This window comes from Myotis davidii, unplaced genomic scaffold (assembly GCF_000327345.1).
Source record: "Myotis davidii unplaced genomic scaffold, ASM32734v1 scaffold828, whole genome shotgun sequence".
Taxonomy (NCBI): Eukaryota; Metazoa; Chordata; class Mammalia; order Chiroptera; family Vespertilionidae; genus Myotis; species Myotis davidii.
Genome location: NW_006299391.1, coordinates 82087 through 90974, shown reverse-complemented (window position 1 = coordinate 90974; position 8888 = coordinate 82087). Strand labels below are relative to the sequence as shown.

Sequence of the window (8888 nt, the reverse complement as noted above, 5' to 3'; positions counted from 1 at the left end):
TGCCGGCTGCTCTCTCCCCTCCCCCACCCATCTGCTTCCTCAGGGACCCCTCCCACCTCTCCTGGGCTGCAGAAGCGGGCGTCTGGGCAGGACCGGGGGAGAGAAGCCTGGGCTTCGTCCTGGCTGGGCCGCTCGCGTGCTGTGTGGTCTCGGGAAGCTCACCAACCCTCTCTGCGGTTCTTGTTTGAACTTGAGCAAGTTTCTTGCGCTGCCTCTCATCATCCCATCTGTAAAGCAGAACCTGCCTCAAAGGGTTTCTTTTAAAAAAAATTTTTTTTATTGATTTCAGAGAGGAAGGGGGAGGAAGAGGGAGATATAGAAACATCAATGATGAGAGAGAATCATTGATCAGCTGCCTCCTGAACGCCCCCTAATGGGGATCAAGTCCAGATCAAGCCCGCGACCCAGAATCCAGCGGTGACCTGGTTCACAGGTGAATGCGCAACCACTGGGTCACCCCAGCAGGCTAAATGCATTTCTTTTGGTCAATCTTTTTTTTTTTAAATATGTTTTATTGATTTGAGAGATATATAGCAGCATTAATAATGAGCCCTGGCTGGTTGCTCAATGGCTAGAGTGTTGGCCCTCGGACTGGAGTGTTCCCGGGTCAATTCCCCGTTCCAGTCAGGATGCATGCAGGGGGCAGGCAATTATGTCTCTCTCTCAAATTGATGTTTGTCTCTCCCCCTCCCTTTCACTCTCTCTAAAAATCAATGGAAAAATATCCTTGGGAGAGGATTTTAAAAAATCGATGAGAGATAATCATCCATCAGCTGCCTCCTGCATGCCCCCCACTGGGGATCCAGCTCCAACGCATGTATGTGCCCTGACCAGGAATCCAGCTGTGATCTCCTGGTTCATGGGTCGATGCTCAACCACTGGGCGACATTGGCCAAGCTCTTTTGGTCAATCTTTTTATTGAGGTATAGTTTACATATACATAACAAAAGTGCCATTTTGTTTTGTTTTAAATCAGTGCACTGGTGTAGAACTTTAACCAATTGAGAATGGTTCTGGCACTCTTTTTAAAATATATTTTTTTTGATTTTAGAGAGGGAGAGGTATAGAGATAGACACATCAATGATGAGAGAGAATCATTGATCAGCTGGCCTCCTACATGCCCACTACTGGGGATCAAGCCTGCACCCCAGGCATGTGCTCTTGGCCAGAATCAAACCTGGGACCCTTCACTCTGCAGGCCAACGTTCTATCCACTGAGCCAAACCGGCTAAGGCGGTTCTGGCACTCTTATACAAGGTTGGTGGGAGTCCAAATTGGTACACATACGTGAACAAAACACTTAAACAATGAACCTAAACTTTGACTTAGTTAACTGCTAAAATTTTATCCTAAAGGGACAACCCCAGCAATGACCAGTGATGGTAGTTAGGACTAGCGGAGCAAGGGTAGTGATGAACACTGTTGTCATGGAAGGGGTGGAGGAGCTGAGATGAGTAGAAAAATACAAGAGATATTTAGAAGATAGAATTGTCCTCACTAGTGTGGCTCAATGGTTAGAGTGTTGGCCTGGGCACCAAAGGGTCACAGGTTTGATTCCTGGTCAAGCGCATGTACCTGGTTCAATGTGTTGTATCTCTCTCACGTCAACGTTTCTCCCTCTCTTCCCCCGCCTCTCCCTTCCTTTCTCTCTGAAAAAAAAAAAAAAAGCAATGGATATTTAGAAGATAGAATCCACAGGATTTTCTGACAGACTAGATATAGGAAGTCAGAAAGTGGAAACTTCCAACCATGGATTGCTAAGGTGTAGTGGCTCCAGCCCTGGTTGCTCTCTCAGCTCTGCTCCATGAACTGTGCGGAATCCCAGAACCTGTTCTGGGAGCATGAGGCAGCAAGAAACTGTTGATTCTTCAGAGTGAGTGGGTCAGACCCCTAAATCCTATAATGTGCCTCAGCAGAAGCCAAGAATCTCATATTTATCCTTGAATTCTGGTCCATATTTCAAAAATCCGTTCTTTCAGTCAGCAGTATCTTCTTGAGTACATAAAAAAAAAGAACCATTGGCACCAAGGACAGTGAACACGCCAATGCATAAGTTTTCGGGTTTGGTCAGCACCACGGACAGCGACACCAATTGGGGCTACTTTGGTGACTAGAGCCGGCTTCCTCGCCAGGAAGCCAACCCAAGAGCCGGGGAAGGTGATGGAAGCAACTGGCAGACCGCCCTATCAGAGGGATTACTTGCCTACTCCAGAGCGAGATAAAACGTACTTGAAGGCCAGGGGAAATGTCAGGCAGTGGGTACTGAAGGTGCACACATTCCATCTGGGCCAGGATTCTTGTCTCAAATTCATGGACAGCAGCAGTACCAGTTTTCCTGCGGGCCAGAGTGCCTCCTTAATGGGCACCAGAAGTCTATTTGCTGGAAGGTGGACAAGGCGTCAGAGAGCGCAATAGATGGTTCCCGACTCGACTTAGAGGTATCTGCTCGCATTACAAATTGAGGAGTGATCTCCAAAACGATGAGCTATGATTGATACTGTGAATTGGATTTCTCCCACATCAGAGCCTGTAATGGTTAATTTTATGTGTCAACTTGACTGGGCCACAGGGTGCTCAGATACTTAGACATTTGGGGAGGAACTAACTTGTCTGGATTCAGGTCAACAACTGGAGGAGCAGCTTTCTTCCAGAGAGAAGTGCTGGCAGAGGCCAGTGTTCCTTTGCTGAGGTCTCCAGGCCACAGTGTTGACAGGATGCCCCATATCTGAATCTCCATTAACCTGGCTCACAACTTTCCCCCCTTCCTGGCTATTCCCTGAGACCCAGCCCCGCCCTACTTATAGGCTCATTCAAGCCATTTCCAGTGACTTTTCCATACAACTGGCCTCTCTTGCCTCATGCTTTGGACTTTCTTAACATCTCTCAAATAAGCATCATCTGGCATCAGCATGCCCTGTACCTCTCAATAAGTGAACCTAGGCCTGGCAGAGGCCACCTGCTCTGGTTCAGTGTGGCCTCTCCTGGGCACCTCCAAACTCCACACAAGTAGCAGCCATCTGCAGATTGCTTTGGAGCTCATGCTGGGTGGCCCCAGGAAGGGCAGTTAGAGGCTGACTCTGAAACGTCTGAGAAGCCCAGAGCCAGTGTACCTGGTGATCAACTTTTACCATGCCGGTTTACAACCTTACCACCTACACAAGTGACACACTCAACGGGAGAACTCAGTGAGCACCAAAGCCCCACAGAAGTGAGTCCCGCCCTGTAGGGTTGGCTCCTGCAATGCAGCTCCTCAGCTGCAGTCGAAGCTAATTTTCCCAACCGATGGACCTGAGGGTCAATCCCTCACAGTATCGCCAACATAAATCAAGGCTCAATACAATAGGAAAGTGCACACAGCTCACACAGGGGCGCACCCGAAGTGCCCTGCTCAGGTGACTAGGGAGGCTGAGCCACAGGGCCCTACAGGACACCTGCTAACAAGGCCACTCTACTAAGTCCAGGCTGCTAAGACATAGCAGCTCTGCCTAATGAATAGAAGCAAGCACAGGGAAGCAGCCAAAATGCAGAGACAAACACATCACAAGTGAAAGAACAGGAGAAATCTCCAGAAAAAGAACTAAATGAAATGGAAGCAAGAAAACTATCAATACAGAGTTCAAAACAATGGTTAAAAGGATCTTCAAGGAATTAATGAGAACTTCCAGGAACTTAGTGAGAATTCCAAGGAAATTAGTGAGAACATCAACAACATAAAAAAGCAGCTTTCAGAAATGAAGCATACAATAACTGAAATAGAGTAATTTACAGGGAATCAACAGTAGAGTAGAGAATGCCAAGAATAAAGTAAGCAATTCGGAATATGAGGGTGAAAAAAACACCCAAGCAGAAAAGAAAAAAATAATCCAAAAATATGAAGATAGTGTAAGGAGCAGCCTCTAGGACAACTTCAAATGTGCCAACATTCACATCAAGGGAATGCTGGAAGGAGAAGAAGGGGAGCAAGAAACTGAAAACCTGTTTGAAAAAAATGACAGAAAACTTCCCTTATCTGATAAAAGAAATAGACATACAAGTCCAAGAAGCATAGAGTCCCAAACAAGATGAATCCAGAGAGGCCCACACCAAGACACATCATAATTAAAATGCCACAGGTTAAAGACAGTGAATTTTAAAAGTAGCAAGACAAAAGCAGGTATGCCCTAGCCAGTGTGGCTCAGTGACCAGAGCATTCATCCATGGACTGAAGGGTCCTGGGTTCAATTCCGATCAAGGGCATGTACCTTGGATGCAGGTTTGATCCTCAGCTCTGGTCAGTGCCTGTGCGGGAGGCATTTCTCTCTCATATTGATGTTTCTCTCTCTGTATCTCTCTCCCTCCCTTACACTCTCAAAGAAAAAAAAGAAAAGCAGTTAATTACCTACAAGGAAGCACCTCTACAAATGTCAGCTAATTTCTCAACAGAAACTATGCAGGCCAGAAGGGAGTGGCGAGAAATATTAAAAGTGATGAAAAGCAAGGACCTACAAACAATATTACTCTATCCAGCAAATCTATCATTTAGAATTGAAGGTCAGATAGAGCTTCACAGACAAGAAAAAGCTGAAGGAGTTAGTTTATCATCACCAAACCAGTGTTACATGAAATGCTAAAGAGGCTTAAGGAGAAGAGCTTCCTTTCTGATCCACCATCTGTGGTGGAGTCACTGCCAAGATGCAGATTCTGGTAAAAACTCTCATGGGGAAAACCATCACTCTCAAGGTTGAGTCCTCGGATACGATAGAAAATGTAAAGGCCAAGATCCAGGATAAGGAAGGAATTCCTCCTGATCAGCAAAAACTGATCTTTGCTGGCAGAAGGATGTACTTTGACTACAACATTCAAACGGAGTCCACTGTCCATCTTGTGTTGAGACTTCAGGTGGTGCTAAGAAAAGGAAGAAGTAGTCTTACACCACTCCCAAGAAGAATAAGCATAAGAGAAAGAAGGTTAAGCTGGCTGTCCTGAAATACTACGAAGTGGATGAGAATGGAAAAATCAGTCGCCCTCGCCGGGAGTGCCCTTCAGATGAATGTGGTGAAGTTTTTATGGCCAGCCACTCTGACAGACATTATTGTGGCAAATGTTGTCCAACCTATTGCTTCAACCAACCAGAAGACAAGTCATTGTATTTGGGTCAACAAAAGACACAAACTAAAAAACATAAAATAAAGAAATAAAAGATCAAAATATGAGTAATAAAATGGCAATACATGCATCTCTATCAACAACTGAATCTAAAAATCAAAATAAATGAACCAGGAATCTAATGAACAAAATAAACTGATGAATTAAATAGAACCAGAGGCATGGAAACATGGAGCAGACTGAAGAATCTCAGAGGGAAGGAGGGAGGTAAAGGGGGGAAGGGGGTGCCGGGAAGAGATTAAAGAATTTATATGGCTTTCGGCTCGGAAGAGGCTCAGGTGCAACTTTTTTCGGTTGTCCCGAATCTGGGTTCATCAGACACCAGCTGCCTCCACCATGCCGCTGTAGTTCAACCCCAACGAAATCAAAGTCGTATACTTGAGGTGCACCAGTGGGGAAGTGGGTGCCACGTCTGCCCTGGCCCCCAAGATCGGCCTCCCTGGGCCTGTCTCCAAAAAAGGTTGGTGATGACATTGCTGAAGCAACCGGTGATTGGAAGGGTCTGAGGATTACAGTGAAACTGACCATTCAGAACAGACAGGCCTAAATTGAAGTAGTGCCTCCTGCCTCTGCCCTGATCATCAAAGACCCGCCAAGAGACAGAAAGAAGCGAAAAAACATGAAGCACCGTGGAAATGTCACTTTTGATGATTGTCAGCATTGCCCGACGGATGCGGCACTGATCTTTAGCTAGAGAACTCTCTGGAACCATTAAAGAGATCTGGGGACTGCCCAGTCTGTGGGGTGCAATGTTGATGGCTGCCACCCTCATGACATCATAGATAATACCAACAGTGGTGCATTGGAATGTCCGGCTAGTTAAGAACTACAAAGGAAAAATGTTTCAATTAAAGATCATTTGACAACCAAAAAAAAAAAAGAATTTATATGAACATATGCATTACATATGGACAGACAGGGTGGTGAAGGCCTGGGATGGGGCAGGAACCAGGTGGAGGGGGGAGATGGGGGAGCGGGGAAAGGGGGACATCTGTAATACTTTCAACAATAAAGGTTTTTTTAAAAAGCAAAAAATAAATTAAAAAAATAATAAAATAAGGAGACTTATCCTATTAATGCCACATCCTGTGACCTCATTTAACCTTAGTTACTTCCTTACTCCACAAACAGACACTGAAAGTCAGGGCTTCAACATGAATTTTGGGAGACACACTTAAATCTATAGTAACGAGCTACTGTTCCAAAGGTCTTCTTTCTAGGAGAAACCTTAGAAATCATCAGTTTATCTTTTTACGGAATAAGAAACTGACAAATTAAAAATGGCGGTGGAGTAAGTGGATGCTGCGGACACCCTCTCACGTCCAAACTGGAATTACAATTAAAATACAGAAAAACTTACTGAATAATCAACGGCAGACTCCCTGGAAAGAACCTTGATAACTGAGGACCAAAAATGGAGACCGCATGGAGGCTGGTAGGAGGGATGGAGGTGTGAAAGGGCTGCCCGGGCCCCCACAGACAGGAGCTGAAGTTCTGGGGAGATATCTCAGCTGTGGGCAGTTGCCACTGAGAACTCTGGGGCCTAATCCCAAGCTGGGCCCCCAGCAGAGAGCACCAGAACTGGGAAAGGTACCCTCGTAATGTCTGCCAGGGAGAGACGGCTGGAAAGTCACGCACCCTCTTAAAGGGCCAACGCATAAAATTCCCTGTGGAGCCGTCCATCTTGTGCTCTGACAGAGGCATAGCAGTGTGGACTGAATTGAAGCAGGGTGAGAAGCCAGGATCGAGGGCTCTGGAGTGAGAGCTCAGAAGGCAGACGCCCTGGTTTCCCATGCTGAGCCATTCCCTCACCTGCAGAGGTAGTCTTTCTCATGCAGACAATTGCCATAGAGGTGGCACCACCTGAAGGGAAGACAACTGACCCACCTATTGGAAAACACCTTGCTCCTTACCAGACTGAGTAACAATGAGCCTCCGGGCAGAAACAGTTACCCTGGCCTACCCTGTTGAAGAAGTCTCTTGCCACACCTGTGGATGACTGCCGGCGTGCACATTAAGAGGAATTCTATCAGTCTGCAGCCAGAGGCAGTCTCTGGAAGCTTTGAGTCTTTTAGTCAGAAATAGCATCTGACACTGTCAGGCACCAGAGATTGGGAGGCGTAGAGGATCTACTTAATACATAGTCACAAACCCAAACAGGGAACCAAAATGAGGAAACAAAGACCCCACAAAGAAAAGAGCAAGAGAATTCTCCAGAAGAAGAGATAAATGAAACAGAGATAAGAAATTTAATCTGAGACAAACCTACAGCCAACCTCATACTCCATGGGTAAACACTAAAACCATTTCCCCTGAGAACAGGATCAAGACAGGGATGCTCACATTCATCACTCCTGTTCGACACAGTACTAGAAGTGCTAGCCATATCAGAAAAGAAGAAATAAAAGGCATCCAAACTGGAAAAGAAGTAAAACTGTCATTATTCGTAGGTGACATATTATACATAGAAAACCCTAAAAACTTCATCAAAAAACTACTAGACTTAATAAATGAATTCGTCAATGTAGCAGGATACAAAATTAACACCCAGAAATCTATGGTTTTTTTATATACCAATTATGAACTTACATAAAGAGAAACTAAAAAATAAATCCCATACTTTGCACAGTGGCAGTAATGTAGCCAATGATGTATATCTGAGGTCTGATTATTGCTAACTGAAAACAAAACAAACAAAAAAATCCCATATACCACTGCAACAAAAAAATTAAGATACCTAGGAATAAATTTAACTAAGGAGGTAAAAGACACAAACTCAGAAAACTACAGAACATTGAAAAAAGAGATAGAGGAAGATATAAACAAATGGAAGAAAATACCGTGTTCATGACTGGTAGCATCAACAACATTAAAATGTCCATACTAACGCCCTCAAAAAAAAATTAAAAAAATAAAATGTCCATACTACTCAAAACAATCTATAGATTCAATGCAATCGCCATTAAAATACCAATGGCGTATTTCACAGACCTAGAATAAACCCTCCAAAAATTCATTTGGAATTAAAAATGACCCCGAATAGCCACCACACTACTGAGAAATGAGGAAATGAAGTTGGAGGGATCACAATACTAGACATCAAGCTTTATTACAAAGCCACTGTTCTCAAAACTGCCTGGTACTGGCACAAGAACAGACATATAGACCAATAGAACAGAACAGAGAACCCAGTAATTGACCAAAGCCATTAAGCTCAGTTAGTATTTGATAAAGGAGGCAAGAGCATACAATGGAGTTAAGACAGTCTCTTCAATAAGTGGTGTTGGGAAAGTTGGACAGAAACATGCAAAAAATGAAACTAGACCACGAACTTACACCGTACACAAGAATAAACTCAAAATGGATAAAGGACTTAAATGTAAGTTATGAAACAAACAAACAAAATCTTGAAAGAAGCCATAGGCAGCAAAATCTCAGACAGTCTCTCATAGCAGTATGTTTACTGATAAATCTCCTAGGTCAAAGGAAACTAAGGAGAAAATAAACAAATGGGACTACATCAAAATAAAAGTTTTGCACAGCAAAAGAAACCATCAAGAAAACAAGAGAGCCCACTGCTTGGGAGAACATCTATATATATAAAAGCCTAAGCGACCATTACAACCAGTTGACCAAACAACTATGATGTAAACTGACCACCAGTTTGCAGATGCTCAACACAGGAGCTGTCCCCTGGTTGTCAGTGCACTCGCACAGCCAACCTCCCGTGGTCCCTCCCCGC

General features: G+C 44.4%; 2 pseudogenes; both read left to right on the top strand.

The window, feature by feature from the left end:
* The first annotated feature begins 4630 nt into the window (after positions 1-4630).
* On the top strand, positions 4631-5178 carry LOC102756344 (annotated as a pseudogene).
* A 176-nt stretch (positions 5179-5354) lies between these two features.
* On the top strand, positions 5355-6084 carry LOC102756078 (annotated as a pseudogene).
* The last annotated feature ends 2804 nt before the right edge of the window (positions 6085-8888 follow it).